General features: G+C 40.5%; 3 non-coding genes across 3 annotated transcripts; 2 read left to right on the plus strand and 1 right to left on the minus strand.

Annotated features, from left to right (window-relative positions):
* Nucleotides 1-6,519: 6,519 nt before the first annotated feature.
* Nucleotides 6,520-6,592, plus strand: TRNAT-UGU (transfer RNA threonine (anticodon UGU)). Its single transcript has one exon. It is a non-coding gene; the product is annotated as a tRNA-Thr (tRNA).
* A 5,085-nt stretch (nt 6,593-11,677) lies between these two features.
* TRNAP-UGG (transfer RNA proline (anticodon UGG)) lies at nt 11,678-11,749 on the plus strand. The gene has a single exon. It is a non-coding gene; the product is annotated as a tRNA-Pro (tRNA).
* Nucleotides 11,750-13,668: 1,919 nt separating this feature from the next.
* Nucleotides 13,669-13,750, minus strand: TRNAL-AAG (transfer RNA leucine (anticodon AAG)). The gene has a single exon. It is a non-coding gene; the product is annotated as a tRNA-Leu (tRNA).
* Nucleotides 13,751-14,043: the final 293 nt, after the last annotated feature.

The raw sequence follows: 14,043 nt of genomic DNA on the forward strand, positions 1-14,043 counted from the left end.
CCTGCTTGTCTGTGTTTCTTTCTCAGTTCCTTTGTTCTCTTTTGTGTATATTTTTTAAAAATGGCTTTCTCCACTTCATCCCAATTGTTAAATCCCCCCACCCAAATTAAAAACCAAGAGGAAAAAGCAATCCTTGTAGCTAATAGAGTCAAAACAAAATGAATCCACTAGAGACCATAACCTGAAATGTATGTCTCTGTACTTTATGACTACCCATCTCTATCAAGAGGTAACATGCTTTGTCTGTTGATAGCATGGATTAAATCAGAGTACTCAAGTCAAACTTCTTTTCATATTCTCCTAGCTCTGACTCCTTCACTTTCAGTTCATACTACCTAGGATTTCCTGAAGTAAATTTTTATTATTTCTAAAAACATACTAATATCCTACGATATACTATGCCACAATTTTAGTCAGCCAATTCCAATTGTTTTAAGAAAGAATCTAAAGTATCTCCTTAGATTACAGTTCTTCGCTTTTCCTTTTCTCCCTTTCTAAAAATTCCACATTCTTCATCAGGACATTTGTTTTGTTTATGACTATTCCCTTTCCAGTGATAACCTTCCTCAATACCATATTGGTTGGTGCCTGTACTGTTTTGGGTTTCACAGGTCCCTGGCCTGGAGACTAACCTCCGCCATTCTCAGGGAGCTCTTCCTTCTTGCTGGCTACAATTATTCCATTTCTAGTTGTGTTGAAATGCTACCTTGTGGCAGTGCTGGCTTTATGGGAGGGAACCCTTATTGTTCATGGTCTTCTCGATGATTTTTTGTGTAGTTTTGGGGTGGAAATCATTTTCTATAGTTTCTGATTGTATTTCTTGATCATTATTTAGGTTTGGTCTGAAATTTTTGGAGTTTTATCAGAGTAGGTGTGTGGAAGCAGGGAAGCCTGCCTTCTGTTTGGGTGGGAAGCACACTGGTGTGGCATCTTGTGTGACCTTGTGTTGGAAGTGCAACTTCTAGAACCAGAAAGAGAAGCCACCCTTTGAGGAGGAAGTCAACCTTTCTCCCAAGAATGTAAGTGCAAGTTAGGGGAGCAACCCAAATGGGTGATATACACTTAAAAAAGTTAAATAGAATTCCAATAAATCATTCACTTAGATTTCTTATAGGAAATGCCTTCATGGAGCAACAGTTAGGTGGTTCAGTGGATAGTGAATCAGTCCAAAAGATAGGTCCTTGATTCAAATCTGGCCTCAGATGGTGGGTGACCCTGTGCAAGTCACTTAACCCCAGTTACTTAGTCCTTTACCACTCTTCTGCCATGGACCAATACTTAGTATTGATTCTAAGATGGAAGATAAGGGTTTAAAAAAAAAAAGAAAATGCCATTCATAAATGGAGCTTGAGGGAAAAAAAATAAAGAATGGGATTTTCTGTGTCATTTGTCTTCATCTCCAGATTTGACATCATCTATCTTGAACTTGAATCTCAAATTTCCAACTGTCAGTCAGAGGGTTCTAGTTGTAAATTCCACCAACAACCCACTAAAAATGGAATGTCTAAAATGTCTAAAAATGGAAACTTCTCATTTTCCCTTCTTGGTAGCTCTCAAAGGTCCCCATCACCCAATTTCCATCTTTTGGAAATATTAAGAAAGCAAGAGAAGTTTCATTAGCTGTTATCAATTCTGAAACTGTTATGCAGTGAAATTTTTTTACCTTATTCTTATCAAAGATCTCACTAGTTTTTAAAGGGAGAGGCATGATCAGTTTATCAAAGACTCCTCCCTGAAATCTATTAGATTAATGTTCAAGACAAAGAGAAGTAATCTTTGATTAATTACATGCAGAGACAAATTTCTTGAGTTCACCAGTGGGTAGGGGGGGAAAAAAGAAGACTCCTTAGAAGAAGTGATTAAAGAGGGATTTAATGGTTTTGGGAAATTTATTCTTTCATGCACCAAAAATTGTGACTTTTGTTCTGTTTTATATGAATCACACTGTTAACCTAAATTTGATACTCCTGTTTTTTCTTGATTATGGAATTTTGGAGAGGTGGCCCTTTTCCTGGTTAAGGCAAAACTTTCTATCTCCACAGGTGATCCACTTCCATCCCAACTGCTTAAGCAGATTACCTAGTCTGTCCCTTCTAATCTCTTCTTCATCTTCAGTCTCTCTCTTACTGCTCACAAACAATCCCATGTCTCCCCCATCCTCAAAAAAACCCTATCACTTAGGGGCATATAGCTGACTTGGTGGATAGGGAGCCAGGTGTAGAAATGAGAGGTCCTGGGTTCAAATGTGGACTCAGATATTTCCTACCATCAGCAAGTCACTTAACTCCAGTTGCCTAGCTCTCACTGCCCTTCTGCTTTGGAACCAATACTTAGTATTGATTCTAGGACAGAAGGTAAGGGTTTAAAAAAAACAACACCACAAAAAACCCTGCTATCATTTGGTTCATTCATCCCTGCTAGTTAGCATCCCATGTATCTCTTTCCTTGGGTGGCTAAACTCCTTGAGAAAGCAATCCATAATTGGCACTTCCCCTTCCTTTCTCCTCACTCTCTTTTTAACTCTGTAATCTGCTTTCAGTCCTTATTATACAATTGAAACAGCTTTTGGTAAGGTTACCATTTATCTCCTAACTACAAAATCTATGGCTGAGATGTCGAAGCAGCAAAGCACTGTGGAGTGGTTGGGGCATGTTGGAGCACAAAAGACAACATGGCCATCCAATGCAGCTGAGGAAGTCTCCAGGTGTAACGACTTTTTGTGCCACTGGACCCAGGCTTCCAACTGTCTCTGCATCGACTTTTCCACTTAAATCTCCTTCACGCACAAGTGTCTTTGTGCAACACAAAGACAATTGTCATTCTCGGTTACCGAGAAACTACTACTATCTGATACATATTTTAAACTTGACTAAGCTAAAAAAAAACTTACTATGTCTAAAATTGAACTCATTATTATTCCCCCCCTGAAACTCTTCCCCTCTTCCTAACTTTATTTTTGTCAAGGGCATCATAATCTTCCCTGTCACTCAGATTCTTGACCTAGATGTCATCTTCAACTCCTTGCTCTTTCTTATCCAAATAGCTGCCAAGTATTATAGATTCTTCTTTCATAGTGTAGAGCCCGATAAGCGGGTCTACAAGGAGGGGATTGTCCTTTGTGATAGGGACCCGAGGAGAAGTAGGGAATCGAGGAACCAGGGTGAAGAATGACAGACACGGACAAGTCAGTGTTTGAATAGGGCAGGCAGCCTCTATGATTTTCCTCTTGGGAGGAAAATATGAGGATCAATGGAATACGAGGTAGAGGAGAAGATTAAGGTAGAGAATGCAAGCCGAGAGGGGCTGGAGCCTCATGGAGGAAGAGGTTCAGAAAGAGAAAGAGGGAGAGAGGATTAAGGAGCAGAGTGGAGCTCCACAAAAGGGGAGAGGAAGTCCAAGAGAGTTCATGGGGCCTGCCTACTGCTTTTATTGCTGAGGGAGCAGGGAGGTGTTTCCAGTCACGTAGCAATCATATCACAGAGCATAGACAATTAAGATTGGGTGGCAATGTAGAGGGAACACCTTTGGGTGTGTAGATTACAAACCGTGCTTTCCCGGGGAACTGTGACTCCGATCATGTTAATGAGTTTGTCTTAGGCAAGAGCCGAATGGCCAGGTCAAGGTTACATTCACAAACCTCATTGGTATAACCTTATGCTTGGAGACACAGTAACCATACAATCATTTATGATTCATAGATGTGAATATGCTTGGAATGCTACACATAGCCTCTCTTGTATATGCCCACTTCTCTTTTCTGACACTGATACCACCATGGTACAGGCCCTCATCTGCTCAGGCTTGGCCTATTGCAGTAGTCTTTCTGGTTGGTCTTAGTGCTTTATTCTTTCCTTAGTTCCAGTCTATCTCTTGGTCATCAACACTATGTTCTCTTCCTGTTCAGTAAACTTCAGGGACTCCCTGTCACCTCCAGGGTCAAATATAAAATTCTCTCTTTGGCTTTTAAAGTGCTTTATAATATAGACCCTTCCTCTCTTCCCAGTCTCCTTATATCTCCCCAAATTAATATTTACTTATATCTCATCAATTAATATTTCACCATATTAACTCCCTTTACATATTCAGTGATCCTGGAACATTGGTTTCCTTGTTGTTCCTCAAAAAAGACACTATCACCTGTGAATTTTCACTGGTTGTCCCAATGTTCAGGATTTTCTTGTTATCTCTTTTCCCTTGTTTTCTTCAAGACTCAGCTAAAATGTCACCTTCTTTAAGAAGCCTTTCTCAAGTGAAATCCTAGCTACAATGGAGGCTGAGGTTGGAATATCTCTTGAAAAAGTATTCAGAGCTTCAAAGGGTTAATCCAATGGGCTGTCCACACTCAGTTCAACATGGTGAACCTATGTGAGTGGAGGGCAACTAGATTGCCTAGGGGAGGGTGAACCAGTCTAGGTCTGAAATAGAACAGGCTAAATATGTTGGTCAGAGTGGGACTGACCAATGTGAGTAGCTCCACTGCACTTCCAGCCTGGGAAAGATTAGAAGACCCATTAAAAAAAAATCAAAATCAATAAAGAAGCTGTTTCAGATCTCTGAATTCTTGCCAGTAATCTGGTCTCTTCACCTTGGTTATTTCCAGTATATCTTGTTTGGACATAGTTGTTTGCATATTGTCTCTGCTATTATGCTGCGCACTCTTTAAAATCACAGTATTTTTTGTCTCTTTGTATGCTCAGCACTTAGAACAATGTCTGGCAATTAGTAGGTGCTTTATAAAAGCTTATGGACTTGACTTGACCCTGTACATCATAATAAGAAAAATTACTTGGGCAGAAAGATTTTCAAAGGCAGGATGCACCTTTGTCCCTTTAGATGTTCTCTAAGTGGAGGTGCTCAGAAGGATTTAATTAATAAATTTATCTCTGGTAGACTTGTGCTTTTATACATACATACATACATACATACATATATATATATATAAATAAATAAATATATATATATATTTATATATATATATATATATTGAGAGAGAGAGAGAGAGATTTTTTTTCTCCTTCACCCTTAAATCATGTTCCCATTAGGACTTCTCCATCTTTGTCAATAATCCCCCATTCTCTCTGTGAGCAGAATCAAAGCTTCTTTGAAATTCAGATTCTTTTTCATAAAAATCAGCCACTAGACTCTATTGATTTTATTTTATTTTTGGTGGGGAGTAGTGGATAGGCTAGCCATGTTATTTTCTTCAGAGGGGCTGGCTGGGGAGTCTTGATGGACAGTTAAAGGCTGGGAGGCAGCTCAGGTCTAAAGCAGGGTATATTTGATCTTTACCGGAAATATGGGATTGGTTCCTCCTGTTATGAGTCAGCTGGAGTAATGAGGTTGTTTAAACAGCAAAGGACTCCACCAACATGGCTAGGTGGTTCAATGGATAGAGAGCCAAGCTTAGATATGAGAGGTTCTGGGTTCTAATGTGACCTCGAAGACTTCCTAGCTGTGTGACCTGAGCAAATCACTCAAGCCCAATTGCCCAGTCTTTATTGCTTTTCTGTCTTGGTGATGGCTCTGTCCTGGGGCATACAGCAAAGTTGGTTCAGCTCCCCGGAAGTCCTATGTCTTCTGCTCTCATCTTCTAAACTAGGAAATGAAATATTGCCTCACCTTTGATAAAGTCTCTTACATCCATTTCTTCCCTGCAACCTAACTGCACCGTTTTATTATGTCTTCATGCCATCATTTTGGGCCTGGACTATTGCCAGCAACCTAGTCTCTCCACTTCACTGACCTCATCTTTCCAGTCTATTCTACCTACCGCTGCCAGAATCTTTTCCCCAAAACAGATCTTCCTTTTAAAAATTATTTTATGTTTTCCTATTCAACTATTTATCCCTTGCCAGCCTTCCCCTGGTTGGGTGGGTGGGTGGGGGCAGTCTGATTTTGCCAGGTCGCAGGGAAAGCAGAATTTATCACTACCGCTAGACTCAAAGCCCTCTCCTTCTTAATCCTTCCCTTACAACCCCCACCCCCAAGCCCAGGCAGTTCTCCTGATTCCCTCCCTTTAAAAAATCTCAGAGCCGCAAAGAGATCTTCCTTTTCTTTTTCTTTTCGTTTTTTTTCAGATGAGGAAGCTGAGGCTCAGAGGTGACTTGGTCAAAGTCACCCAGTTGGGCAGTGAGTGAGTGACCCAGCAGGGATTGGAGCTCACATTTCTTCTCTACGAATTCAGAGCTCTGCAGTTTCCAGATCCTCCCTTATTCTCGACCCTGCTCTCGGATCCAGGGCTCCGTTCGGTTCTTCCCCTTTCTCTGTCCTCCCGGGTTCCAGACTTTCAGCCCTTCCCCAGCCCTACTCCGGCGTGGCTACTCCCGTGACCAGCGGCACAATGCATTGATTTCCGGCTTTGTCAGCCGTTTCCACAGGCTGGTCTGCAGCGGACACTCGCCGGGACACGCAATCCTCCCTGACTCCACAGCGCACCGCAGCTGCTGCAGCAGTAGCAGCAGTAGTAACACTTAGGCCCGCGACAACATGGGAGTGCCTCTACAGGACAAAGGCAGAACTGGCTCCATAGCTCAGGGGTTAGAGCACTGGTCTTGTAAACCAGGGGTCGCGAGTTCAAATCTCGCTGGGGCCTTGTTCTGAGCACATTTTTATTTTCTCTCAAAAGCAACAGTGAAACCGAGAAAACGTCCTTAGAGGATTGATAGGGATTTCCCTATCCCAGCTTTGCGTTGTCGATGGGGCTCAAACTAATTTCTCTATTTCTAGTCAATCTGTTGTTGCTTGTCCCTCCCTAGTATTTTTCTATTTTCTGTCTTCCTCTTCTTAGATATAGCATATATGTAAGCAGGTAGGCAGGCAATAAACATTTATTGAGCATTTGCTGTGTGCTAGGCACCGTGCTAAAGGAAGAATGGAAAGGAGGATGGGAGGAGAGATTGATGGAAGAAAGAATAGAAGGAAGGATAAAAGGATGGAAAAATAGAAGGAAGGAAAGAAACACCTGTATGATTAGTGTCATTCTTCTGAATGCCCCATTCCTGACCCAACTCCCTAACCCCCTTTTAGTTCTCTCTGCCCATTTTACTTTCTGTTCTAATTTTCATTTTTATAACAGGCTCCTTAACCTCCTATTTTGCTTCCTTTCATTCCAATTATCTCCTGCTTATCGGCTTAATTTTTTAAAAAAAGTCCTTACTTTCTGTCTTAGTAACAATTGTGAGACAGAAAGGCAAAAGCCTAGGCAACCAAGGTTAAGGGACTTGTCCAGGGTCACACAGCTTTCAGACCATCTCTTGCTCTCTTTTTCTCCTTTAAACTTTAATATCCTCCCTCTTTTTCTCATTTTCTCTTTAGTGTGGATCTTTCTGGTTTATTTTTCTTCTTCACACTGTATCTCTTCTGCTTGTGATGATCTTTCTAAGGACCTGTTTCCTTCTTCTGTCATTGCTTACATGCTTTTAAAAAATCTTTATCCCTTTTTCATCTTTTATTTTCTCCAAACAATGGATCTTTTCAAGCTATCCCTTCTCAACCTTTTCTCCCCCTGCCCCCACATATACCTGGAAGAAATGATTTGGTCTACTATAAAGTATTCATAGCATGTACTTTGTATTACTCAAACATTTTCTGTTAAAAAAAAAGTTTTAAATTAATTGTTTTTATGTTACCAAGATTTCCCTTTTTAGCTTTCTCCTTTCTTCTTCCAGAGTAGCAGCCCTTATAATTCAGAACACTGGGAAAAAAAAGTTAGATTAGAAAGAATTTTTAAAAATATAAATGTAATTCTCAGTTATTTAAGAGCCATTTAGTAAGAAAGGAGTTTGAAGGGACAAAAATAATCCATATCTGTTAGACTTGTGAGGTCAGTAGAATTCTGTGGTGACACAAACTGAGGATGGTGACTAATAGCCATGGTGGAACATAATTTTGTCACAGACTGTAGAACCACAACATATTCTCCAAAGGGGGCAACAGATAAAGATTATTTAACCTACAGTCCTGTCTTTAACCAATATATTGCCCAGGCCTCTCCTATAGCCACAGCCCTCTTGAAAGCTACTTTCAGCTTCAAGCAATGTTTTGGGTCAGCATCCACTCAGAACCTTATTTCATGAGCACTTACTGATTTTCCTTGTACTAGACTAACCTTTAACACTATTTAAAAGCATTGAATTAAATAGCATTATAAAATAAAGGACAAGTGTCAACCCTCCATATGTATTGCCATATTGTAAGACTAGGACCCTAGGTAAGGAAAACATGGAAAAAATACAGAATGGAGGGACTACATGCATTGGGAAGGAATACATATGGGAGAGGGAGAACATATAACCAAAGAACACACATAGATAGTACTGGTTCCATGCCTAGCGCAAAAGCTTAACAAATTTATGCCTATCTTAACTCTTCCCTTGAACATACCCCTACCATATCCAATCTGTTGGCAAGTCTTATTGTCTTTTTTTTTTTAAATAAAAATTTTATACCCTTACCTTCCATATTGGAATCAATACTGTGTATCAATAATGTGTATTGGTTCCAAGGCAGAAGAGTAGTAATGGCTAGGTAATAGTGACTTGCCCAGGTTCACACAGCTGGGAAGTGTCTGAGGTCAAATTTGAACCTCCCATCTCTAGGCCTGGCTCTCAATTCACTGAGCCACCTACCTTATTGTCTTATTATTTCTGCTTTTAACTTCTCCTCTCTATATAGCTTCCCTTCAGACACAGGAGCCCATCACCTCATATCTGGACTACTGCAATAAATTTCTGGTTGGTTTTCCTGCCTCCAGCTTTCTCCACTCCAAATGGTTCTTCATTCAATTGTCTTCCTTAAGTGTAGGATGATGTCACTTCCAGATCATGTCATGACCTCCCCTCTTCACACTACCCTTCCCTAGCTGCCCACCAGATCCAGTAGCTCTCAATTACTTCCAAGATCAGATATAAAATTCCTTGTTTAGCCTTTTATAACCTAGCCCCTTCCTCCCTTTCTGGTCTTAGATTTTTAGTTTCCTCTGGGTAGTTTCCAATCTAGTGACATTGACCTCCTTTCTGTTTTCCCCATCTCATCTCTTGACCATGTATGCCTTTTTCACTAGCTGTCCTTTATGCCTAGAATGCTCTTCTTCCTCACTTCTAACTCCTGGCTGCTCAGCCTTCCTTAGATCAGTTCAAATATCACCTTTGGCAGAAGGCCTTTTCCAATCTGTCCCTTTCTCCATCTCTTTAATTCCCAGGAGCCTTGCCTCAGAGACACTGTATATACAGTGTTTTATATTGATGTATATGTCAGTTTCAGATTCTGATTTATGATTTCCAATAATTCTTCCAGAACATATAGACTGCATTGATCATTATATGACTAGCCAGAAGAATCTGTGGCCCCATTTTCCTTGACCTGTCTCCTATACTTATATTTAAAGTACATCCAATACTAGTTAGAAATGATTGTTGAACCTCTGTAGCAATCTTGTTGATGCAACAATTATAATTCCATCTTCTTTATTCTTAATAGGCTTCTTTGGTTAATTTTGAAAAGCTGCTGGCAGTCAAAACAGGCCTTTGAAAAACTTTATGTAAACCTGGACCTTGGATTGAAAGACATGTCTAATTGCTAATTTGGGCCCCTGCCCATCATACTGCCCTGGGGGATTGGTGGGGTGCTGAGGTAAGAGGGAGATGGCTTAGGCCTCTCCTTGACTGAATTGCTATTTAACCTATCCATACCTTCCTATGTTGTGATGATTAATAAATTATCCTTTTCTTGCTGTCTGCCATTCACATAAACTCTGCCATAAATGTGTATAACATTATATTAAAAAATATTGTTTAGAAAAAATTATTAAATTTTTTAAAGTATCACATGATATATAAAGACTATGTTTCAAATAAAGACAAAAGATTTCACATGCGCAGAGAAGTTTTGATAAAAATTTGCTCTAAATGTGTAAGCATTAGAAGATGAGCTTCTTGAGGGCAAGGACTGTGCATCTCTATCTCTGAATACTTAGCATTTATCACACAGTGCCCAGCTCAGGGAGAGCTAATTATAAATGTTTGTTTATAGAATGATTGATTCATTAATAGTCAGAGTGGCTCCTTTTTGCTAGGGAAGCATTTCTTTATGGAATCTTCCTCTTTTGACACTGCTGCTGGCTAGCCCCTGCTATCCGCCCAGAGTTCTGATGACTCTTCAGCTATGGGCAGTTAGACTCAATTGTGGAAGCTCCCTTCTGCCATCTGCTGTCTTTCTCTTTTGAAGTTGCTCTCTCTGCTTCCACTTTCTGGTTTTCTTGCTGATTGCCTCCGCCTCCCCCCTTATATAAAAAAACAAATCCAAAAAAACCACAACCTCTTTTAGAGTGTATTCCAAGAGCTATCTCTATCCTTCTTTTGGGATTTTGTGATCAGGAGAAGCCCTCAGGCTTAAATTGAATCTTATCTTTTGAACTCTTTTAATTCCTTCTGAAATGCCACTCTTGTGAATTCAGCTTCCTATTTAATTTAGAGAAGCCATACTTAAATTTTTTGGTTTTAGAACCCCTTCTTAATATTCTTAAATATCGTTGAAAATCTTTCCGAAAAGAGTTTTTGTTTAAATGGGTTACATTATTTATTCTTATCTCAAAAGAAATTAAAATGACTTAGTATTATTAAGAACATAGTTTTGATCTCACAGACCCCCTGAAAGGGTCTTAGGCACGACAGAGGTCCCTGAACTACACTTTTCGAAAAACTAATTTAGAGTAAGTACTTCTTTCAACTCTTTTCTTCTCCTAAGATCCCTGTGTGGTTCTTGCAGCTCATTACACCTCTTCTCAAAATTTCAATATGCAAGGCAGAAGAGGAAGGACAATTTTTTGGACACACCATATCCCCATGAGTGCAACTGGAGAGGCTGTCTTGCCAAAGGTCGAGACTAGAGGAATTTTATTGGATCCAGTGCATAGGAGACCTCTCCACCTTATTCTTCCACTTCTGGGCCATATCCTCTCTCTGTGCAGGCCTTTGTTTGCCTCTCGTCGTGGTATTTTTAAACATAAGGTGGTTTCCCTGTTTGCCTCTATTTTTCATTCTTTCATTCCTTTTCACCTTTGAGATTGAGATTGCCCCTTCTGCTTTTATGGATTCAGGCGAGTAGTATTACGTTCTACTCTAAGGTCTCGTTTAAGTCTCTTGACTGTTTTTTTAAGCGTGTTTCTTCTATGCAGCAAATTTTGGAATTCTGCTTTGTAATTCATTTTAACTCTGCTATCTGGTCAAGTTCATCAACACATCACAGTTACGATGGCTGGTTTATTCTCGGTTACAATGTTTCTGCTTGGAAAAAAAAAAAGAAGAATCATTACGAAGTATTTAAGGTAATTCACAGTGCAATCTGTTTCCTTTTTCTTTCTCAACTCACATCCAAATCCCTGAATCTTTCTCAACGGCACTCTTCTTTCCTTTGGAACCATCCTTTCCCTAGCTAATTAGAAGGAAATTGAGAAGAAATCCGAACAATTTTAAAGTTAATTTTACACGATTACATTCTGAGGTTATTACAGTTGGAGTCAGTATAGATGAATCCTAGAATTGAAGATTTGCTAACTGGGTTCTAATAATTCTGACTTAGTTGTGGGTTCATTTGGGATTAATTCAAAAGACGGACTTAATGGAACAGGCGAACGATGCTGCATGGACTCATAAGGATTCTGGCCGAGAAAACCTTGACCGGCTCGTTGGTCTAGGGGTATGATTCTCGCTTTGGGTGCGAGAGGTCCCGGGTTCAAATCCCGGACGAGCCCACCTTTTTTCCCCTTTTAAAATCTAAATAGAAACATTTAAATAGTGTGTTGAATCTATCTCTCTTAGATGTTGGAGGAAAAGGGGGATGGGGTGGGAACTGCAGTTGAAGAAAGAATGCTATGTATGTTACTATGACTGGGTACATGACTGGGTATATATGACAGCGCGCTTCGGTGCATTAAAGCAAAAGATACTGGGGCTACTATGTAAATACACTAATATGTGGCAAGAGTACCCAGTGCATTAGGTCTGTGCTTAGGTGAGTTTTGGTGAATTACGTATTTGCTTCAATGTTGACACTATGTTTCAAGAGAGAAGGAATACAGCTTCTCTCCGTCCCCCCTCACCCCCCCTCCCTGCCCCGCCTGCGTGAGATGGCGACCAAATTGACATAGATGCCACGATGCTAGAGAGTGTTCCTGAATGTTTTCTTGAATCGGATTGTGAATGAACACTTGTGCTGTGAAGAGGGCGTTAGTGTGGCACACGACCTTATTGTGCGTGCAATGCATGTCATCTTTAATAAATATATACAACGTCTCAGCGCAACTTTAATCCAGTAAACAGGTTCTTCAGCGAGTGGTTCTTTTTGACTGGCAGTGTGGTGGTAATTAAGGTTGCTAGAATGACCAAGTTGAATTGTTAACCCAGGATCAAAAGAACTTTTATCGTTTTGCAATAGAGCACACACGAGTTTAGCCATAGAAATGAAGGCGTGGGCAATGCAAAAGAACAACCTCCCTTCGAGTCTCCTCCTTTCCCTTGAGTTCTCTCTCCGGATCTCATCCCCACACACTCGGCTTCTCTGCAAAACGAGGGAAGTGGTATCTCTCATTACCTCAAGGGGGCTGTTGCGAGGACGAAAATGATGAATGCAAAGCTCTTCTGCGAACCTGTATGCTCTGTAGCATGTCTATACATCTCCCAAGGATTATTTTTTTTCTCTCATTCCGATTCCCAGACTTAATCATGCGCCCAGCCCAGCTAATTCTGTCGATATTCACCTGGGGAAAGGGGAGCTGGGATGAGTTGGTCGTCCCCACACCCATACCCACTGAAAGGTACAGCTTGTGCAGGAACAGACACGCATAGGCTGTGTTCCTATGGAAACGCACACAGGAAAACACGGAGCCTCTCACCTCCTGCCTTAGACTCACCTGAGAGGGAAAGGTCTATCACACACCTAATCACACATTCATTCAATCGAGTTAAAGCATTTCTCGTCCCCAGCAAATGGGAATCCAATTCTATTTTTCGCTCCTAACTCCTGCACTTTAATTTTCTTTTCAGTGAACAAAAATCTATTCTTTCTCTCTGCTTCTCCTCCCATTGAAAACTATACAAGCTGTTGTAACACACATACAGTTGAGGAAAACAAAATTTCCTCATTGATCGTGGCCAGAATATGTCCCAATCACTCCTCTATTATGAACATATTTCATTATTTGTCCTTTATAATTGTGGGTGTTCATTGCAAGGATCAGAATTAATAAGTCTTTAAGTGCCCTTCACTCTATAGAAGGCCATATACACATCTTCCCAGTTTATCTGCATCATTTCTAACAGCAATTCATCACATATTAATTGTAATAATATCTAATAAGAATCTCACAGTAATCCCTCACGTTCACATGCCATAATGTATTTATCTGTTCAGTCATGTATCAGGACATCCATCTTTTGCCTCCAAAAACGTTCCTCCTTACATTTGCATTGTTCTTAATCACACAATGCACGAACAGGGTGAGATGGAAGATAACTCATATTTTGTCGAGGAGATAGAGGTTGGCTACCAGGTATATCGCATCTTTTCTTTTTTGCACCGTTACGAAGGTAAGCGAAAGCTCCGGAAGCCAATGGGTGTTTGAGTATTTAAAACGGAAGACACTTTTTCCGTCTAAAAAAAACGTAAGCCACTTGGCAGCGGTGGGATTCGAACCCACGCCCCCGAAGAGACTGGAGCCTTAATCCAGCGCCTTAGACCGCTCGGCCACGCTACCAAATCTGCGTCAGAGGTGCAGGCATATCCCTCTTCAAGGCAATTCTGAATCCTAGCCTGGGATCTATTTATTAAAAGACAAGAGAGAGGAAAGAGGCTAATGTTGGGCTGGCGGGTCCAAGTGATTTATCTGTGGATCCAGATATGGATTCTTTTTATAAGGTGGAGGCACGTGTAGTATGTAAGCACTCAAGCCCCAAATTGGGGTTTTCTAGAAGTAATTTAGTTCAGCCTTACTAATTTTTTTAAACTACTGTCTTGCAGTCTTATCCGAAACTCCCACTTTTAAAGTCA

The sequence above is a fragment of the Monodelphis domestica genome, chromosome 2, assembly GCF_027887165.1.
Source record: "Monodelphis domestica isolate mMonDom1 chromosome 2, mMonDom1.pri, whole genome shotgun sequence".
NCBI lineage: Eukaryota > Metazoa > Chordata > Mammalia > Didelphimorphia > Didelphidae > Monodelphis > Monodelphis domestica.